The following is a 13,497-nucleotide window of genomic DNA, read 5'->3' on the forward strand; positions in this document are numbered from 1 at the left end:
CAGATATCTGCTACATACACGAATCTCCTTAAAAGATAAATATAGACTCATGGTGAAGGGATGGTCATTTATATTTTAGGCAAATGGTAATCAGAAAAAAGCAGGTGGTGCAATTTTATTTGCAGATACAATAGGCATGAAACAAACAAAAGCAAGGAAAGATAAGGATGGTCACTTCATATTTGTTAAGAGTAATACTCAATATGATAAGATTTCAATTATTAATATTTATGCCCCCAACCAGAATGCACCTCAATTTATAAGAGAAACTCTAACAGACATGAGCAACTTGATTTCCTCCAGCTCCATAATAGAGATTTCAACACTCCTTTGGCAGTGTTGGATCAATCCTCCAATAAGAAGCTGAGCAAAGAAATTTGAGATTTAAACCTAACCATCCAACATTTGGATTTAGGGGACATCTACAGAACATTTCTTCCCAACAAAACTGAATATACATACTTCTCATCAGCCCATGGAACATACTCCAAAATTGATCACATCTTAGGTCACAAGTCTAACCTCAGTAAATTTAAAAGAATAGAAATTATTCCTTGCATCTTCTCAGACCACCATGGAATAAAAGTTGAACTCACTAACAACAGGAATCTGTATATTCATACAAAAACCTGGAAGGTAAATAATCTTATGCTGAATGATAGCTGGGTCAGACATGAGATTAAAAAGGAAATCACCAAATCTTTGGAACAAAACGACAATGAAGAAACAAATTATCAGAACCTCTGGGATACTGCAAAGGCACTCCTAAGAGGGAAATTTATAGCACTGCAAGCCCTCCTCAAGAGAACAGAAAGAGAAGAAGTTAACAACTTAATGGGGGGTGGCGCCTGTGGCTCAAAGAGTAGGGTGCTGGTCCCATATGCCGGAGGTGGTGGGTTCAAACCCAACCCTGGCCAAAAACCACCAAAAAAAAAAAAAAAAAAAACTTAATGGGACATCTCAAACAACTGGAAAAGGAAGAACACTCCAACCCCAAACCCAGTAGAAGAAAAGAAATAACCAAAATTAGATTAAATTAAAGGAAATTGAAAACAAAAGAATTATACAACAGATCAATAAATCAAAAAGTTGGTTTTTTTAATGGGATTATACCTGCGGTGCATCTTACAAGGGAATATGTGAATCCTAGTAAAAGTGGAATGTAAAGGTCTTAGCAAAATAACTAAGAAAATGCCACGAAAGCTATGTTAACTAGTGTGATGAATATGTGTCAAACGGTCTATGAACCAAGTGTATGGTGCCCCATGATCATACTAATGTGCACAGCTATGATTTAGTAAAAAAAAAAATAATAAATAAATAAATAAATGAATAACAAAAAAAAAAAAAAGAAAAGGTCAATAAAATAGATAAACCTTTGGCTAACCTAGCCAGGAAACAAAGAGTAAAATCTCTAATCTCATCAATCAGAAACCACAGAGACGAAATAACAACAGACTCCTCAGAAATTCAAAAATTCCTTAATGAATATTACAAAAAACTTTATTCTCAGAAATACGAAAATCTGAAGGAAATTGACCAATACTTGGAAGTACATCACCTTCCAAGACTTAGCCAGAATCAAGTGAAAATATTGATCAGGCCCATATCAAGTTCTGAAATAGCATCAACCATACAAAATTTCCCTAAAAAGAAAAGCTCTGGACCAGATGGCTTCACATCAGAATTCTACCAAACCTTTACAGAGGAACTAGTACCTATATTACTCAACCTGTTCCAAAATGCAGAAAAAGAAGGAAGACTACCCAACACGTTCTATGAAGCAAACATCACCCTGATCCCCAAACCAGGAAAAGACCCAACAAGAAAAGAAAATTATAGACCAATATCACTAATGAACATAGATGCAAAAATATTCAACAAGATCCTAACAAACAGAATCCAGCAACACATCAAACAAATTGTACATCATGACCAAGTCACTTTTAGCCCAGGGTCTCAAGGCTGGTTTAATATACGTAAATCTGTAAGTATAATTCAGCACATAAACAAATTAAAAAACAAAGACTATATGATTCTCTCATATGATGCAGAAAAAGCTTTTGATAATATCCAGCATCCCTTCATGATCAGAACACTTATGAAAATAGGTATAGAAGGGACATTTCTTAAAGTGATAGAGGCCATATACAGCAAACCCACAGCCAATGTCGTATTGAATGGAGTTAAATTGAAATCATTTCCACTCAGATCAGGCACCAGACAAGGCTGCCCATGGTCTCCACTGCTCTTTAACATTGTAATGGAAGTTTTACCCACCACAATTAGGAAAGAAAAGGTGATCAAGGGTATCCATGTAGGGTCAGAAGAGATCAAACTTTAGCTCTTCGCAGATGATATGATTGTATGGGATTCTACTACAAAACTCTTAGAAGTGATCAAGGAATACAGCAGTGTCTCAGGTTACAAAATCAACATTCATAAATTGGTAGCCTTTATATATACCAACAATAGTCAAGCTGAAAAAACAGTTAAGTACTTTATTCCATTCACAGTAGTGCCAAAGGAGATGAAATATTTGGGAGTTTATCTAACAAAGGACGTGAAAAATCTCTATAAAGAGAACTATGAAACTCTAAGAAAAGAAATAGCTGAAAATGTTAACAAAGGGAAAAACATACCATCCTCGTGGCTGGGAAGAATCAACATTGTTAAAATGTCCATACTACCCAAAGCAATATACAATTTTAATGCAATCCCTGTTAAAGCTCCACTGTCATACTTTAAAGATCTTGAAAAAATAATACTTCATTTTATATGGAATCAGAAAAAACTTTGAATAGCCAAGACATTACTCAGAAATAAAAACAAAGCAGGAGGAATCACACTACCAGACCTCAGACTAAACTATAAATCGATAGTGATCAAAACAGCATGGTCCTGGCACAAAAACAGAGAAGTAGATGTCTGGAACAGAATATAGAACCAAGAGATGCATCCAGCTATTTACCGTGATTTGATCTTTGACAAGCCAATTAAAAACATTCAGTGGGAAAGATTCCCTATCTAACAAATGGTGCTACGTGAACTGGCTGGCAACCTGTAGAAGACTGAAACTGGACCCACACCTTTCACCATTAACTAAGATAGACTCTCACTGGATTAAAGATTTAAACTTAAGACATGAAACTATAAAAATACTAGAAGAGAGTGCAGGGAAAACCCTTGAAGAAATCGATCTGGGCTAGTATTTTATGAGGAGGACCCCCTGCGCAATTGAAGCAGCTTCAAAAATACACTACCAGGACCTGATCAAACTAAAAACTTCTGCATGGCCAAGAACACAGTAAGTAAAACAAGCAAACAGCCCTCAGAATGGGAGAAGATATTTGCAGGTTATGTCTCCGACAAGGTTTAATAACCAGAATCCACAGAGAACTCAAACGTATAAGCAAGAAAAGAACAAGTGACCCCATCGCAGGCTGGGCAAGGGACGTGAAGAGAAAATTCTCTGAAGAAGACAGGCACACAGCCTACAGACATATGAAAAAATGCTCATCACCTTTAATCATCAGAGAAATGCAAATCAAAACTACTTTGAGATATCATCTAACTCCAGTGAGACTAGCCTATATCACAAAATCCCAAGACCATAGATGTTGGCGTGGATGTGGAGAAAAGGGAACACTTCTACACTGCTGGTGGGAATGTAAATTAACACATTCCTTTTGGAAAGATGTTTGGAGAACACTTAGAGATCTAAAAATAGACCTGCCATTCAATCCTATAATTCCTCTACTAGGTATACACCCAGAAGACCAAAAATCACATTATAACAAAGATATTTGTACCAGAATGTTTATTGCAGCCCAATTCATATTTGCTAAGTCATGGAAAAAGCCCAAGTGCCCATGGATCCACAAATGGATTAATAAATTACGGTATATGTACACCATGGAATATTATGTAGCCTTAATGAAAGATGGAGGCTTTACCTCTTTCATGTTTACATGGATGGAGCTGGAACATATTCTTCTTAGTAAAGTATCTCAAGAATGGAAGAAAAAGTATCCAATGTACTCAGCCCTACTATGAAACTAATTTATGGCTTTCACATGAAAGCTATAACCCAGTTATAACCTAAGAAAAGGGGAAAGGGGATGAGTGGAGGGGAAGGAGGGGGAAGGATGGGCGGAGGGAAGGTGATTGGTGGGATTACACCTGCGGTACATCTTAGAAGGGTATATGTGAACCTTAGTAAATGTAGAATGTAAATGTCTTAACACAATAACTAAGAAAATGCCAGGAAGGCTATGTTAACCAGTGTGATAAAAATGTGTCAAACGGTCTATAAAGCCAGTGTATGGTGCCCCATGATCGCATTAATGTACACAGCTATGATTTAATAATAAAAAATAAATAAATTAAAAGAAAAAGATGTTTCTTGGGGTCAAGGACAATGAATGAATGAACGAAGGCTGTAGTAACTCCACCATCTGAGCCTTCTCTTCTTAAGTGAATGAGTTTTACCAAAATTAACCGCATAAGGCATCTCTGAGAAGTGTATTAATGATATAATACAGAAGGCAAAATTGGAAAAAAATTACAGGTTATTCCTGGATCTGTCTTTAATTCTGTGACATTCAGAGAACCCATTCCTATCTTGGCTGATTTTCAAATTTATGAAAACCGGGGGATGAACGAAAACACCACTAAGACCTTCTTATCACTAACATTATATTTTATTCCTTTCTGAAGAATTGTTTTGATTTAAATGGAAATGTTTATTGCCCCACTAGACAGCTCCTGTCTGTGGGTAACACCTCACTTACCCAGATGTGCTATGTTTGCACACCACCTATGTTATCTTGAATTTCCTCTGATCCCCTTGAATATCATGTCAATTCCTTTTCTAAGCATTAACCAGTGAAAGTGATGGAAGGTGAGTTGCTTTTATGTGGCCCAAGTTTAAGAGAGTAAAAGGGGCATTCCCAACACCCTAGACAGAAAAGAACATTCTGAAGGCACTCCAGGCCACTGGTAAATCTTGTGTTTTTAATAGGGGTCATAAGAAATTACTAAAGTTTAACTTTTTTTCAAAGATGGGCTACTCTGAGCTGTTCTAAGCCAGAGGTTTTAGGTGTTGCCTGGCAACAACCCTCAAGACCTTGGGCCTGAAGAAATCTAGTAAATTGGAATGAAAATTGTCTGGCGCCTGTATCATTCTGGTGTCATGGTCCTATGAAAGGAACTATTTTCTTCCTTAGAAATCACGAAGGAGAAAATTTACTGAGGTAAGGGCGAAACGTGCTTGGTACACTTTCCACAAATCCACCATGTGCATTTGTGCATGAACAGTGTCTCACATACACTCAGCCTTTCCTAGGCCTCATTCTTTTGAGTCTCCCAATAATTAAGGGGAGAAGCTGCAGCAGGAAATAACCCTGAGCAGCTACTTAACACAACCTCTTGCACACCAGTATTTCTTACACACTGTGGTGACCCTGAACCCACTATATCATTAGAAGGATTAATACCTTCTTTTGTTGTTGGTAGGCAGTGACCAATCTATTTTTGAGAAGTTGTGCTAGAATATAGTTGCTTAAGAACTGAAATTTTCTCTAGATAACTTTCCTTATGCTGCCTCTCACTCTTTCACGTCTTTTTCCCTGTCTTAGCTGAGATAATCAGCACTAGCTGCTGCAACACACAGCCCCAACCTCTGAGTGGCCAAAAAATAACGAAGGTTCATTTCTTGCTCAGGTCAAGTCCAGTGCAAGTTTGGCAGTCAGTTCTATCTCATAGCTGCGTCATCTGCAACAGTGGCCATGCAACAGTGGCTATGGCAGGCTAAAAGAAATTTGGTGGAGATTTGGTGGAGAGACTGGGCCCTTAGTGCCTTCGTCCATAGTGTCACCAACACTTCTGCTCCTAGCCTGTTGGCCTGAACTAGCTACAAGGGCCCTGCCTAACTTCAGGGGAGCCTGAGAAATGGGGAGAAACACATGGAATTTAGTAGATGCTGTTTCTGTCAGTTTCCCCAACCAAGCACACTGACTGGAAGGATGAGGCAGGTAGTAATATTTGATGCATCAAATTGATAATGAATCCTGGAACCAGATTGCATCAAAGAACACCTGGTGCTTCTCTGATCATGCGGAAAGAGCCCAGCCGTCACTCTCTAAGACTGACATCCAGCCCTGCTGTCTCTGTGCACTGCCTAGAATAAGATGGTCAGCAGAAGGCCCACATACCTCCCATGGCTCCTCATTTTGGTGACTTCCTCTACCTCCTGGGGCAGCCTGCGTGCTCAGAGGGCTTTGCAGTGTGCTATCCAGCCATTCATTCTTACCGCCACCTAGAAGAATTTCATCTCTGTATACCCAGACTCAGAGATCAAGAATTTGACAGTGAAGGAAGGATACCTACTGCATAATCATGTCCTTTCTGTTAATTAAAATTATGTTAATTAAATGTGTTATAATGGCTCTATCATAAGTGTTCCCATTCTGTACTTCAGGTATTCCCAAGGGTCTGAGCAGGAGATGATCACCAGGAAATAGATGTGAGACCTCTCCAAGAGGCTGAAACTCTTGTCAACTCAATTTCAGATGAGAAACTGAGCCTCAGAGGGATTGAGTTATTTATTTGCGTTTATATAACCTATAAATAGCCAAGCCAGAACAAGAATCTGGAATCTGTGACTTCTAATGCAATGCAAAGAGCTTTGTTAAGGGCATGCCAAGAGCTAGAGTTTCATTCTCCTCCACACTCTCTAAATGCTGACCTGACTCTGCAGGGAAGAAAAGGAGGGACAGCCAGGTCTGCTTTGATAATAGCACCTAAAGAGTCAGCACCGGGCCAATAACGGGCAGTGGCAAATGCAAGTGTAAATCATGCAGAAATTAGTGGCAAGATGAGGACAATAAGCGTCCTCGGATGGAATAATTGCTTCCTGGTGTTCAAGCGGCTCTAGTTTGCTGGTGCCCAGACTATAAATGGAGTTTGCATTGGAGGTGTCACTGCAGCCAACACCATAGAATTGAAGGGGGAGGAGGCAGCCACAGGCATGAAGTTTCCACAACCAAATGATATACGAATTGCTGCAATGTTGTTCTGGGAGATTTACACCTCTTTAAAACTTTATACTCAGAGGAAAAAAAAAAGGCAAAATCACCCTGCAGCGTGGACTCTGCTGGCCTCCTGAAAGGTGGAGTGGTCAGCATCTACTTTATAATAACAGCCTAGATAGGTAATTCAGAAAGCCCTTCTTAAGCAGCAGTGGAGGTTGCGAGCATATTTTACTCTTTCACTGGTACTAGCTAACATCATTCTGGGACAGCATCTGGGCAGTCTATGATGGGAGTACTACATGATTTCTGAAGAGACAGTACACTCATGACAGCACAGAGGACCCCATGAACCCTCCAGCATGCCATGCTGTCAGAACCAGGCACTGCATTACAAAAAACTCCTGAAGAAAATGGAAAATTTTCTGTCTGTGGTGATGGAAGATGCATGATAGGAAAGAAATCAATTGATTTTATCCTGGGACATTTACTCTTGTGAAGAGCATGAGACTGCTCTGGCTAACTCACCTGGCTTCTTGATCATTCTGAAAGGCAAAGCAATCTCATTTGTCCCTATGCAAAGGCACAATAACCAAATGCATTGTTTAAAAGCCCTGTTTGATTTGTGTGGTCTACCTTTTGATGCAGGGTAATAATGGTTTACATTTAATAGAATTTTCACTCTAATACAGCCAGATTTTAACAGTGTCTTATGTGAGCCTCATAGGGTGCTTGTAAAGTAGGTTGGACAGAAATTATTATCCCCATATTTTAACATGAGGAATGATGAGATTCAAGGATGTTAAGTACTTTAACCAGGACCACATGGCTAGCAGTAAATATAATACAACAAATACCTTCAGGTAAGACTTACATCCTCCTTCCTCTCTAAAGGCTACAAAGTCAGTATAGTCACCTTGTCCCAAAATTTACCAGTCAGACTTATTTTTAAAAATCCTCCTGGTGCACAGATTGTTTCCAGAGCTCTCCATACCTTCAAACAACTCTAAGGGCATCTGCAAGCTTAGGGTGACCAAAAATCTGGATTCTAAGCCTAAAATACGTGGACACTGGGGGCTTCTTCTTCAGAGCACCCTACACGTCTGTAGATCCCCTTACATGAAGTGTGGGATCATTTTGGCTACTTTTATTGCATTACACAAATTTCTATTAAGCAATATTTTCATTTTCATTTAATTCAATGTACATATTTTAAAAAATATTATCTGAGATTACTTTTTTGACTAATGTGTTATTTAGAATGTATTGTTTAATCTCCAAGTGTTTTGGAATTTCCCACATATCTTTCTGTTATTGACTTCTAATTTAACTCCATTTTAGTCTAGGAGCAGATATGGCATAATTTCTATACTTTAAAACTTGTTAAGATGTATTTTAGTGCCAAGAATATAGCCTATGTGAACATTCTTCATGAGCTTAAGAATAATGTGTATTTTGTTCTGGTTGTTTGAAATAGTGTGTGTGTGTGTGTGTGTGTGTGTGTGTGTGTGTGTGTGTGTGTGTGTGTGTGTGTGTTATATCCAATTGATTGGTGGTATTTTTGAGTTCAACTGTGCCCTAATTAATTTTATGCCTGCTGAATCTGTCCATGTCTGTTAGGGGGAGGTTGAAGTTTCCAAGTATAATAGAGGATTCATCTATCTTTCTTTGCTATTCTGTTTTTGCTTCACATATTTTAATGTTCTTTTTTGTTAGGTATGTATTACTCTCTGTTCTCTAAATAAATAAATAGCAGACTAGACAGATATAGATATGTAGAGATGATAGATAGATAGATAGATAGATAGATAGATAGATAGATAGATAGATAGATAGATAGACAGATAGATAAAGAGATTTATTAGGGGAATTGTCTTACACTATTATGAAGGCTGAACAGTCTCACAATAGACTTCTGCAAGCTAAATAAACAGGGAAGCCAGTGGTGTGGCTCAATCCAAGTGTGAAGGCCTCAAAACCAATGAAGGCAATGGTGTAACTCTATGTCTGAGGCAGAAGGCCTGAGAAACTGGGGAGGAAGGAGACTGGTACAAGTCTCAAAGTGCAAAGGCCAGAGAACCTGAGTTCTGATGTCCAAGGATAGGGGAAGAAAGGTGTCTCAGCTTTGAGAGGCAGGGGCAGAGATGTGGTTGACCATCCACATTGAGTAATGCCAAATCTTTGTTACTCTGTCCACTGCTTCAATACTAATCCCTTCTGGAAACCCCTTCACAAACATAGCCAGCTATTTGGGTATCCCTGCATGGTGTCAAGATGACACCTAAAATTAACTATTACAAGGTACATACATATTAAATATTATTATGGCTTGGAGAATTGATTCCTTTATTGCTTTGTAATGCCCACTTTATGCCTGATAATTTTCTTTGCTTTGAAGTCTACTCCATCTGCTTTCTTTAATAGCTTTTTTTTTTAAGTGTTAGTATGGTGTCTAATTATGTGTATTTTAACTTTTAACCTATTAGTATCTTTCCTTTTAGAGTGACTTTCTTATATAGGTAACAAATAGGTGGGTATAACAATATGTATATATGCCTTTTACTAAGATACTCAGACCACTTACATTTATTATGATCATTGATATGTTTAAGTTTAATTCAGGCATATTAACATTTATTTTTTAGCATTTGTTTGCTCCAATGTTCTTTTATCTCTTAATCTTCTTCTCTGTCTTTTGGATTAAGTGAATTTCAATTTCATTATGCTTTATATTCTTTGTTAGCTTATTAGCTAAATCTCTGTATTGTTATTTTAGTGGTTGCTTTAGGTTTATATTAGACATCTCTAATTTATAAAAAGTCTATAGTCAAGCAATATTATATTTCTTCACATATAATAACCTTGTAATTATATACTTCCATTTCTCTCATGTTGGCCTGTAAACTTTGTACTTTTATATAGGGTTTAAACCCCAGACTACATCATTGTTATTTTTGTTTAAAGATTCAATTAAGCTTTTAAATATTTACATAATATGAAAAGATTCTTATAAATTTACCCATAAGGTTACTATTTTCATTATTTCTTATTTCTCTGATTAGATTCATATTCCCATCTGGTATCATTTTCCTTCTGTCTAAAGGACGTCTTTGAAAATTTAATGTAGCATAAGTCTGCCAAAGATGAATTCTTTCAGATTTTCTGTCAAAAATATCTTTATTTTGCCCTTATTTTGAAGATTTTTTACTGGATATATATTTTCTTGGTTGATTATTTCTTTTAGTACACTAAAGATAATGCTCCACTATCTTCTCAATTATGTAGCTGATGAAAAATATTCCATCATTCTTTCTTTTCATCCTCTAACTGTAGCATAATATTCTTCCATGGGTGCTTTTAAGATTTATTTCATCACTGGTTTCTTATTATCACTGCTTTCTTTAAAACTTTCTTTTCATCATAATAAGAGTATAATGTGCCTTGATGTAGTTTTGTTTATGTTAATTTCAGTTGACTTCTTGGGTCTGTAGGCTTATAGTTTTCCTTAAATTAAAAAAAAAATTGTCATCATTTCTTTGAATAGTTTTTCACTCTCTGAAGGAACTCAAATTACCAGCATATTATGCTACTTGAAGTTCTCTCACAGCTCAGTAATGATTTTCTGAATTTTTTCTAGATTCTCTTTTCTTTCTGGGTTTCATTTTAGATAGTTTCTATCATTTTTTTTCACTGTTTAAAGAATTTTTATTAAAGCAAGAATGTAATAATCCAAATTACATTTCCTTGCTCAATTATCAGTTCTGTTCCTTAAAACAAAACTGACATTCTGAGCTATTCCACAGTGATAAATTACAAAATTAAAGAAAGGAATGCTTTAAATTTTTGTATTTTGCTGAAAATTCTTTTTCCTGGGGCCTATAAAACATTAATTTTTTTTATATTTTACTATTTTTTGTGGCATTTTTGCTTTTTTTTAAATGAATAATTAATCTAAGACTAGCGTTATGTTGGCTAGACCCAGCGTTTGCTTGGTGCATAAGGGTTAAAGTTTCCTTTCCTTTTTTTTTTTTTAATTTAATTTATATTTTGCAATTTTTTTCCATAATATTTAAATTTTCTGATGTTTATATATTTTTCTTTGGTGAAGCATGAGTTTCTTTTCTTAGTCCCTGATCTATTTTAAACAGTTGGAATGCCAGTGGCACTGTTAACTGCTATCTGGGCAACTTCTTTAGCTGGGTGGGCTTGTAATACAGCTACTGCTTCATCAGCCTTAGAACAGAGAGACTCTGAAGACTCAAGCATGTGAAGAAGCTCTGAAATATCAATCTCCAACAACATGCCAGTGATTTTACCAGCAAGAGTAGGGTACATGGCTTGAATAAGAGGAAACAGCTATTCACCCAACATTTGCTTTTGCTCTTGAGGAGGGGCAAATGCCAACATGGAAGCAAAGTTTCCTGAACTTGTACATGAACAGCAGGCTGTTGCATGGTAACTTGTGGCTATGCATTAATATGTTAAGGATTGTGGACTCCCGCAGCTTTTCTGTACTGCAAAATGGTGCTGACAGCAGGAGTAGCTGCAGGATGTGGACCCATTTGTCTGTGTTGATGTGTTAGCAACACGCTGTGTTGACGTGACTTGTGGAGCCTGTGAAGAAGCTGGTCTCATAGCACTAAATGGTAGTCTAGGAGCCTCTAGGTAGATAGTACTGGGCATATTTTGGAATGGATGAGGTCTGGCACACTGAGCAGTCCAGCGAGGACTTGGTCTTAGTTGAGCAACTTAGCTAGGAGGATAGTATGCAGCACTGTTCTGAGTCTGTGGGACAGCTGTCATGAAGTAACCCGAAGGAGGTGCTGGCTGGTAGGGGCTGATCATAGGTCTGGGCATGGTAACATCCTTTCATGTAAGGTGGTTTGTGATGAAAATGGTTCCAAGAGCTTGATAGTTTCTATCGTTATATGATCAAGTTCACTAGTCTTTTCTTCTATGCCTAATCATATTCACATATTTTTCAACTGACACATTAAAATTTTCATCTCTAGAAGTGTAGCTGGAGATCTCTCTTACATGTTTCTTCTATTTAAATTGTTGACAATATAAAATACACATATATATTCCATCTATAATAAACTTCTCTAATGTCTTTGTCTACTAAATCTCATATTATGGGTCTTTTTTGATTGATTTTTCTGCTCTTCATGGGCGGTATTTTCTTGTCTCCTTTTATATCTGTCTAGCAGATATTGCAAATTTTATCTTTTGAGTGTTAGATATTTTTGTGTATCTGTGAATATTTTTGAGTTTTGTTTTGGTATAAGATTAAGTTACCTGAAAGCAGTAAATTGAGTGTTAATTGTGTTTAAAATACATTAAGCAGGATGAGAGAAGCCTGTAGTTTAATGCTAATTTTGCCTCATTACTGACGTAAAACCCTTCTATGTATTTACCCAATTTTACATGGATTATTAGATTTTCCAGTCTGGTTGGTAGGAACAGGCACCATTCCTAGGCTTGTGATTGGGAATGTCCACATACAGATTTTTTTTCCCCCCTTTATGAAGCTGTCGCTTATTCAGTACTCTATCCTCAATCTAGCTGTTTTGCTCAACCTAGATCTTCAGCTTCATCACCTTGACTCAGGGAGTCTTCTGGGATTCTTCACCTGGATTCTACTTCTCTGGGCCAAGCCTGGAAACTCTCTTACTGTGGTAAGGTGGAACATTCATTGTGCTTATTAGGTCACTTCTTATCACTCAGGCATTCAGTGTGTTTCATCACCTGTTGTATAGTGTCTTGAAAATTATTTTCTTTCAAATCTTTTGTCTAATGCTTTGCTTGTTTAATGTGGGATGGCAAATATTTTCCCTCTTATACCATCTTCAGATATGGTATAATAATTTTAAAGTCTTTTTTATTATTATATCTTTAGAAATCTTATTCTTTCTACTATTTTTCTGAGCCAACTTTGGAGTTAAAAATGGTAGCTTGTCCTCAGAGAAGAATTAAGCAGCTTACAGGTGTAATAGCAAGATGCTATCAATATCAAAATATCCCTTTAGCACTGCTTATGATTTGAAATTGTATTAAATCTGTATTATTGAACCCAGGATCTATTTTTAAACATTATTAAGATGAAAGAAGACATAAATTAATGCCAATATATTTGAAGATAAAATGATACAGAAAATTGTACACAAGATGTAAATTCAAAAATACATTTAGATTTTTACTGTGTTCCCCCAAATGATTTTTCCTATTTAGTTAATAGTAATTTCTTAGCATCCTTCACAGCCTTATCATAGCCTGCAAACAATTTTAGAAATTAACATAATAAGGCTTATTTTAGATATACCTCAATCCAAAGATATGTATAATATTTATTCTGCCTAAAACAAAACTTAAAATGAATTCTCCTGGTCTTCATTGCCAGTCTTCTTGAAAAAGTAATCGATAATCAATCCTTATTGCTCATAGTATAGTTCCTAGTCTGACTGCA

General features: G+C 36.7%; 1 pseudogene; it reads right to left on the minus strand.

Moving 5' to 3' along the window:
• Positions 1–11,171: 11,171 nt before the first annotated feature.
• Positions 11,172–11,888, minus strand: LOC128586814 (polyadenylate-binding protein 1-like; annotated as a pseudogene).
• Positions 11,889–13,497: the final 1,609 nt, after the last annotated feature.

This window comes from Nycticebus coucang, chromosome 5 (assembly GCF_027406575.1).
Source record: "Nycticebus coucang isolate mNycCou1 chromosome 5, mNycCou1.pri, whole genome shotgun sequence".
NCBI lineage: Eukaryota > Metazoa > Chordata > Mammalia > Primates > Lorisidae > Nycticebus > Nycticebus coucang.